The sequence below is a fragment of the Anguilla rostrata genome, chromosome 1, assembly GCF_018555375.3.
Source record: "Anguilla rostrata isolate EN2019 chromosome 1, ASM1855537v3, whole genome shotgun sequence".
NCBI lineage: Eukaryota > Metazoa > Chordata > Actinopteri > Anguilliformes > Anguillidae > Anguilla > Anguilla rostrata.
Window position 1 is genome coordinate 36,244,307 of NC_057933.1, and position 8,997 is coordinate 36,253,303.

An 8,997-nucleotide genomic window follows, 5' to 3' on the forward strand; every position below is an offset into this window, starting at 1 on the left:
AAAATATAGCAAATCAACTGAAATATGCATACATTCCTGAAATAAGGGTGCCGTTTATTTTACCTACTTGTTTTAAATTTGCTTTATTTAAATCCATTTAAAAGTTTATATTACTATCAAATGTGCTGTAATATTGCGGGCTATTATTCATTGTCCATTTTTACATTAGACTGAAATCACCATTTTATTTATTATGAGTCACGTACAAAAATATTTTTTATCAAATACTGTTCTAATATTTCAGACTGAAAGAGTACTTTTTTTGTACTGAGTAATTGAAACGCATGATTTTCACATAAAACAGTCTTTTAATTACCATTTAGTTCATCACGTGGAAATTAATTTGTTGTCTCACTACTTTCTGTGTTAGTATTTATATTTCAGTATTTATGTTTTAATTTATATTTCAATTTGGTCTGAAATATTACAAACTTCATGTGCTCATTTTGGAAACATGGGGTTTTAAAAGCTATTTCACATTCACACTGAAATAATATGAATGCAAAAAGGTATTAAGAATTAGCATCTAGCATGTTCTCTATAATATATTTGAATTAAAACATCCAACGATATTGTTAATTTAACCCCTTAGAGCACATGCCAAATCTGACCAAATCCTTGCCCATTTAGGGGGTACCCTATTTAAAGCTTTATAACTCCAGATGTGAGTGAAAGGGGGGTTCTCCTCTGTAACAAGTGCTTCAATACTAACACCGTTACTAGAATGGATACAAATCAGGTAAGTATGGACCAGATCAGAACACAACAGATTCGACTCGCGAGAGAGAGGCGGTTTGCACATCAAGAATGAAGCACACGGAAGCAGGATCTATATTTCAAAGGTAAGAGAATGATTTTTTTCTTTTAAATTTTAATTTTCCCTTTTTGGTTCTCTGTACCCTTTGTTTTTATTACAAAGTAGAAAGCATTAAACAACAACAGTACACATATCTACAAAATGGAAAAAGGAAAAAATACAAGTTGGTCCCAAGCCCTTTTACTTTGTGTCTGTATTTATATTTTCTCTGGTTCCACTAATTTTTGACTATTTTTCCTATCTTTATACCTTAACCATACTTTTAGTATTTCTTTGATGTGTTTCAGTTAATCCCTATTATTAGTTATTTGGTTCTAGTATGATTTGTCACTAATTAGACTTGGGACTTTTATTTTGAAACGAAGACCCTTATGTAGTACTACTGAAAGTACCTATGCAAAGGAAACTTATCACACTATAACACCAAAACACTTTTCTAAAACACTGTCTGCGCAAATCAGTTTAGTCCGTGTGGTTGTTGGACCACTTGTTGCTGAGTTCCAGTTTGTAGAATTCAAACTCTTGTCCTACCACCATCTTAGAAGGCACAATTGAACTCTTTCCTTCTCTTTAAGATTTCAGGTCGATCACATGGGTGGCTCGCCAGTCCGCACGCCGCTGTAGCTCTCCAGGGAAGGCAAGCAGGGGCGGACGAATCCAGGATCCAGCACAGCAGTTCAAATCCAACAAAAAAACAAAAACCCGGCCTTGCAACACAAAGCCAAAAGACTCATCAGTAGTCTGTACATTCAGATTATTAAGACATAGTATACACTGTGAACATCTAAATTGTATAACATTTGTAACCTTCCAATTACTCTGTTAAATAAACTTGGTGAAAGCTTATATCAATTGTCAATCTGTTCTCATTCTGTCAGCATATCTAGATTCTGATTAACTGGAAGTAGAATTAGCCACCATTAGCTCACTCAATTCACTAGTCATATCGTGCAGTGCTTTCAAACTCACCCACTGACGTTTCCTCGCAGCACTAGCTAGCTAGCTAGTTACGTTAGCTTTCTAATAAAAGGTACCACAACATACATGCGTTTTAAGTAACATTTAACAAAGAGTACGCCGATGTGGCTTCGATATTCGATTACACAGGAGATACACTTTCAGAACACAACCGGAGAATTTTCAAATGCCCTTCTTCTAGCTAACGTTACATCACATTGTCCCCGCTTCAATATATTTTCAGCTTGCTATGTGGCGAACTGCCTGGTTCATCTACCACCACAGTCACAAAGCAGGAAACAGCCCTTCTGTTAGCCCGGCCTACACCCCACACATCAATTATACACATTTGCCGGTTTAGCCGCGAGTTGCTATAGCTAGCCAACTTAGCTAGCTGCTACTACCAGAGCTTTAAATCACATGAAGCTAGCTATTTAGCAACCTTCATTTTCGGATCTTTTTTTTATTACGACTACGTTTAACATTATCGTTTCTGAACACACCCAAGCTAACTGATACTACGGCAGTGAAATAAGATAGATAGTCAAAGAATGCGGACTCACCAAGGAATATGTTCAAAGTTGTACAAAGTTCGGTTTTCAACGATCTTAATGGCGAATGCAGAAAATTTTCTTTCACGCGGTCGTCACACAGGGCGATAGAAGAACGTTGCAAATCTTCGTTATTTCTTTATAAATCTGTTTCTTTTCAAGTTACTGTCACTCCTCAATAAAATATCTGCAATTGTATCCTAAATTCACTTGTAATCCACTTCAAATTAGCTTAATCTGTTCAGAGAAATTTTCGCATGTCTGCTGTCGCTCAAGCCATCTTGACCAGAGGAAGTTAGGGCGGGCTTGTCATCTGACTGACCAATCAACAAATGTACAACAAGTATCATTATCCGCATTGGTTGTCTAATCCTTCTATCAACTTATCTTTCTGCACATAAAGAAAACGTATTTTTCCTTATTAAAAGTCTTTTTCTTTTGTCTCCATTTTGAATGATAATTTACTTATTTACTTGCTACTAGTTATTTAAAATGTTTTTCTTTGTTTCACTATCTATTCAATTTATGTCTTGGAACCCTGGGTTACATGAGCATCACAGAGACTTGAATGAAGCAAGACATTTGTACCATTTACAATACTAAGTTAGATTATTTATTCCTAAATTATGAATATAACCTAAAGTGCCACAAATGCAATTGTCTAGGCAAAAAAGGGTGGATACGCAGAACTACTAAAGACCTATGAATCAAAAAGTAAGTTGTGTACCCAGTGTCTCAAAATCTATCCAAAATGTATAAATTATGCTTTGCTGTAAATCACAACATAATCATGTATTTCATTACAAATCAACTGTTTGACTGAAGAAATTCACTGTTGCATCATTTTCAAGTGGGCATTTACAAGCTTTCTGTTAGTACAGTGGTCTAAAATACCTAGGGGCCTAGAAACATATCCACAATCTCTCCAAAAATGAATAAAATGCTTTTTGTCCATTATAAAGCATATTAATGAGCCCCTTCTGAATGTTTAAGATGAAACATTGATATCAGAACAGATCTGGAGAGGGTGCCTTAATGCGCACATGCGTGCAGTCTATTGCGCCGATGGTGTTGGGGAGACCAGCAATAGAATGGAATCCTTTCTTCACTGGGACCTGTTCTTCTGCTGTATAGGGCAATTTTATGTATTGTGTGGCCAGTTGATTTATTCCATCCACGACTCGTGGGAGAGCGTGGCTGATGGATGCCTGTGATATGCCCACCCTGTCTCCTAGCTCCCAGTGGCTAAAAAGCCCAAGGTGAAGAGTACCTGCACATGTGGTGGTACAGGGTTAGACCATCTGGTGTGGCTTCGCAGTGCTGGATCCAAACTATTTCAAAGCTCCATGAGGACAGCTCTTGGTAGCCTAAAGTGTCCCAAGAGGTACTCCTCGCTCTCTGCAAATAGATCTACATGGTCCTGGAAGATGCGCTCCTCAGGGCACATCTTGCAGCAGCAGTAAATGTGCCATTGTGCGAGTAGGCCTAGGGTGCAGAAATAGGCCTACTTTGGGCCTATAAATAGCGTGATCAGTCACTGATTATTGGATGGCATGGTTCCCAATTAACATAATTAATGTGAATTGAATTGTTAGTGTAGTGTTTATTTATTTTAAAAGACCATAATGCTTTGTAGAATAATGAAAATAATTATTTAAAAATATTATAAATTATAAAAATATTATTGTAATTTAAATCCTATAATAATATACAACTGTAGAATTGAAGAAAACGCAATAACCAATTATTTTGCACAAACATGTCAGCACTCAAATGTGCGTAAGTGTGCTTTTGAGTGTGCGTAGATTCTGTTCTTACCTAAGAACAAATCCCAAATAAGAAAACATTGGTGAATGTCTAAATCTTCATGAAAACTGCATAATTGGGTTTTAAGAAGAAAATTCTTCTTAAGAACGGTTGGTGAATGAGGCCCAATGTATCTGCTAAATATAAAAAGATTTAAGAAAACCATTATACCTGTGCAGTGACATGAAACATTTTGAGAACACTCAAAATGCATAAATGTCTCATTTAGTGTGTGCACAAGTTTTCAAATGAGATTTTTCAGTAACTCAGAGATGAACATACTGAACATGCTTTAGATTTATTGCTGGTGTACTGGAATTGAAAAAAAAACTATTTTTCAAAATTACATTTTTACTAAATTATTCAAAATTACATGTTGAGATTGTATCTCTCAGTATTGCTGTATTTTGTTATATATATATGTATATGTAGTTATATATACTGTAGCTCTCAGTATTGCTGTATTTTGTTATATATATGAAATCAGAGATGGAGGCTATATGAGCTCCAGAGAGGGCAAGAAGAGAGGTGCTTCGTACACCGGGTGGGTGTCGTCTTGTGTCTGTGTTGTGCATACATTTGTGTATACATTTGTGCACGTGTCTGTGTCTGTATGTCTGTGTGCGTTTGTATGCGTGTGTTCTCCCTCAGTGCAGTCACCATTTATGGCCTGTGGATGAACAGGGTCCTGAAACAGAACTCATCGTCATTGCATTGCAGGGACATCTGTCAGCCTGAAGCTCACACTGCTTTCAAGTGCAGGCCTGCATGGCGAAATGCTGTACCCTGGGGCCCCTGGTGAGCTTGGCCACATTTACATTATGTTAATGCTATCGTGTCAGATGGCAGCCGACATCATAAAGGTGATCGATTCACTCCGTTCAATAAAGCACCTTCTGCTTGCTCTTGACATTTGGTATAAATGCCACTCAGGGCTGGTTACTGCTTTGATGGGCCATATTTTGGGCATTTTTCCAATATGTGTGAAACATTTAGTCAAAGGGAAGGTTTTGCAGATGCAGCAGAAAACTGAACTAGAGAAGTGGGAGGAGTTTGGAATGTGGACAGTGGTATGAGCTTACCAACTCACCAAGAAACAGTTACCCATGATACAAGTACAGGCCAACAAAAATGCTTTTTCAAAAGGACTGTTCGTTTTTTCCCACGCAAACACACAAGATAGGTCAACAGGAAGATTAGTTTTCATTTTGTGTGTAGTTTTCAACCCTTGTATGAAGATAAATGTTAGTGAACAAATAGTGATTTGTTTGTCCTGCCTAGCTGGAGAGTCGGACACTGGAGATAGCCCATGTACTGACTGTAGCCCTGGAAGTGCATAGCATGGGGCCACACTCTGCAAGTGCCAAGTGATTGAGCTTACCCAAGCCAAACAGGAACCATACTGTCCTGTTTACTGAAGCCTTCTACTAGCACTGGTCTAATCCACATCCAAGATTGAAAGAAAATGGATATCTGCACACTGGATTACAGCTCCCAATACTTTATTGACTAAAAAAGCAAAGCAACGTTTCAACCCAACAGGCTCTTCATCATGGACTACAACTCCCAGTAAGGGAAACCCCTCTGTCTATGTCATTGGTGACGTAATCAGTGTCACCTCTTGTTTTGGTGACGTAATCGTTGCCGCCCCTTTATCGTAATTTTAAATGGACATAATAAATGAGACTGGATTTTAACGTTATCACCAGTTAACCCAAGACAGGTAAAAAAGGTATATATAGGCAGAAAGCCAATGACATCACATCAACATCACTGTCAGCCAATTAAGTAGGCCATAGCACATTGGCCATTTGATAATATAGCAAAAAAGTAGTGCAAATACATACAAACATTTAATAATACCACAATAGAAAAATATATATAGATAAATAATAGAAAAAGTATCAAACGGCATACCAACAACCAACAAGTAAAACATTTTTTACATATCATATAAGAATAATAGTTAAAAAAACGTTTGGTTTTTTTGCACGCTGTAATCCAGTGTGCGGATATCCATTTTCTTTCAATCGTCACATGTACTTTTATCCTGCACATGGCCAAATACTGATTGGATGTGCACACTCTACTGTGCTAATCCACATCCAAACCACACACAAGCCTGGAGCACTCTTCAGTTCACCCAACTACCCTCCCCCCTTGGTAAACCTTCATTTTGATATTTGGCCTGAAACTATTTGAGTCACTGTCCTTATATACAGTAGGCTAAAAAGATCACTGAACCTTATCTACATGATAAAGCTCTATATAATGCCCTGAAATGGCCTTGTTTGATCATTAAGTCTGTTTTTGGTTTATTCTGGGTGACAGAGTCAGAGGCCCTGTTCAGACCTGTACTTTGTATCCAGATATATCCAGATTGTGTCTAGATTCAGTCGAGACAAATGTCAGTTCACAGCTGGCATCAGAATGCATCTCCACATGAGTTGGTTCTCAAATCGCGTAAGCTGGCTTTGTTCAAAATTCAAAATGGCGGAAATAAAATATAGGCGGACATTATAGGTTCCAATTGCAAAATTGTTCAGAATGTCAAGCTGCATATGTTTATAAAGTTTCACTTCGTTAGGACAAAGGTGGTGGCAGCAATGAGCCTTTGACTTAGACTGCTTATTGTAGTGCCCCCTATGGGCCAATCTATGCCATTAATTTATGGCCAGATTACGCATGGCATGGACTATCTGTGTGCCGAAATGGGCAAAAAGTTACCAATGTATGGACGAGTTATTGGACAAAATACAGGAGAATAATAATAAATATAGCTGCAAGCAGCAATGCGGGGCCCTACGAACATGTCCAAGCCGGATAAATACTAGGCGAAGGAGAAAAGAGTCCAAGCGGCATAGATTTCAGGATTTTGGACAATCTACATACCCGTGCGTGAGACGATCCAACTTCCGGTTCATGAGAAACAATACTTTGAAATATGAATGTGCATTAGCATAAAGTGCTAACTTTGTCACGCCACAAGTCACGCAATTTAAAAAAAAATGACTTGTCTTTATCACCCTAGATGGAGAGAATAACCAAGAGTGCACATGTGCGATGGGGACGAAATCAAGTAAAGCGTTCCTGAGAAGATTAGTTTTAAAGCGTTATATTAGCTTCCCGTCAAAATTTCAAATGCCTGTAATTTCCTTGTTTTTTGAGATATCTGCAACTGCGTCTAAATGGTACATCATAGTAGTGCCCTCTTCATGCCCAGTCTGTTTCAAGTCCCTAAATTACTGTTTTAAAAAGTTATAAGCACTTGAAATTTGCATTATATTAGCATTAGCATTAGCTTCATGCCAAAATTTCAAATGCCTGTAATTTCCTTGTTTTTTAAGCTATCTACAACTGCTTCGACATGGTACAACATGGTAGTGCCCTCTTCATGCCTAGTCCGTTTCAAGTCCCTAGATTATTGTTGTAAAAAGTTGTAAGCACTTGAAATTTGTTGCCAAATTTTGTTTTTTTAAAATAACAGTTTCTCCGCCATATTGGAATGGATCTCTTAGTGGTTAACACCCTATAGGGAGACATGCACCATACACGTACAAGGGCAATTTCGGACTTACGGTTCATTAGAAGAAACTTTTTATATGTTTTGCCTAATAATACTAACAAAAACAATAGGGTTCCTACTTCGTAGGACCCATAATAATAATAATAATAATAATAATACCAACGAAAACAATAGGGTTCCTATATCGTAGGACCCCTAATAATAATACCAACGAAAACAATAGGACCCCTAAATATTGTCTCACAATGCCGTACAGTACCTAAATGTGTAATAATTTACTCTGTATGTTTTCTTGTACGGGGATGGGACGACATGAAAACAATTTTCAACCGTTTTGGCAATGTTCCAACTCTCACGTCATCACTGTTGCATGCTTCACAAAAACTATTACACTACTAACTAACGCTTACATTACAGTGTGAAATATCCACATAATATAATACCACTAACCTATTTAAAGACACTCAATTTCAAAAATAACGTACACAACCGAAATATTGAGCAGTAATACTAACATAGCAATGATGAAATCTTATCTATGTTCTGTAGATGGAGACAGAGACAGTAATTCAACGATACTGTTCTATTCGCTTCTGTTTTGCTCCAGAAAATGATGTCAGCTAGGTCTATCAGCAAACATATGGCTTAGCTATGCCCAGAAGTCCTCAATAATAATAGTATTTCCCAAGAAAAATCGTTGACCACGTTTTGCAAGGTGCAGCGTCTTTTAATGCTACCACAGAGTTAATGCGTAAGTGAATGCGATGATGAGAACATTTTCGGTTACGCTGACCTATAAAACGCTATTCCAAAAGTAAAATTAGACATGTTATACATTGTTAGAAAGCTTATACTCTCACCTACTGAATAAATAAGTTGTCAATCAAGCCAGTCTGTACTATAAAGGGCAACAACGCCGTAAACAACACGTGTGGTATTACGCACAGCTAATTTGGAAGGTACCCAGGCATCACAAATGCTGGTATATTTCCCAAACGGATTGTCCAAGACAATATATGACCACTCAGTCTCAAAAGGGACATCTCTATGCGTAAAACCAATGGTAGGGTTGTATATTTATTCAATATTTAGACCCAGATATTGATTGTAGAATGACATGATATCATTTTTAAAAATGTTTTCTCGTTTATTTCCTTATTCAGTGAGCAGCGTTTTCACTGCTGTATTGGCATATCTTAGGGCTATTGTCGGGTTTATCTTGTTGCTATGACGGAATACGATTTTTTAGTGGTGAAATAAAATTTTTATGAATGCCAAAGACAATATTGTCCATTATGTCATGGGTGGGCGTGTAGTTGCAGATGAGACTGCAGGGAGGG

At 37.4% G+C, this 8,997-nt stretch overlaps 2 long non-coding RNA genes across 2 annotated transcripts; one reads left to right on the forward strand and one right to left on the reverse strand.

Moving 5' to 3' along the window:
• Positions 1 to 738: 738 nt before the first annotated feature.
• Positions 739 to 1,519, forward strand: LOC135255179 (uncharacterized). Its single transcript, XR_010330103.1, has 2 exons — positions 739 to 842; positions 1,400 to 1,519. It is a non-coding gene; the product is annotated as an uncharacterized LOC135255179 (long non-coding RNA).
• Positions 831 to 2,878, reverse strand: LOC135255172 (uncharacterized). Its single transcript, XR_010330102.1, has 2 exons — positions 2,338 to 2,878; positions 831 to 1,524 (listed from the first exon to the last, which is right to left on the reverse strand). It is a non-coding gene; the product is annotated as an uncharacterized LOC135255172 (long non-coding RNA).
• Between the last annotated feature and the right edge of the window lie 6,119 nt (positions 2,879 to 8,997).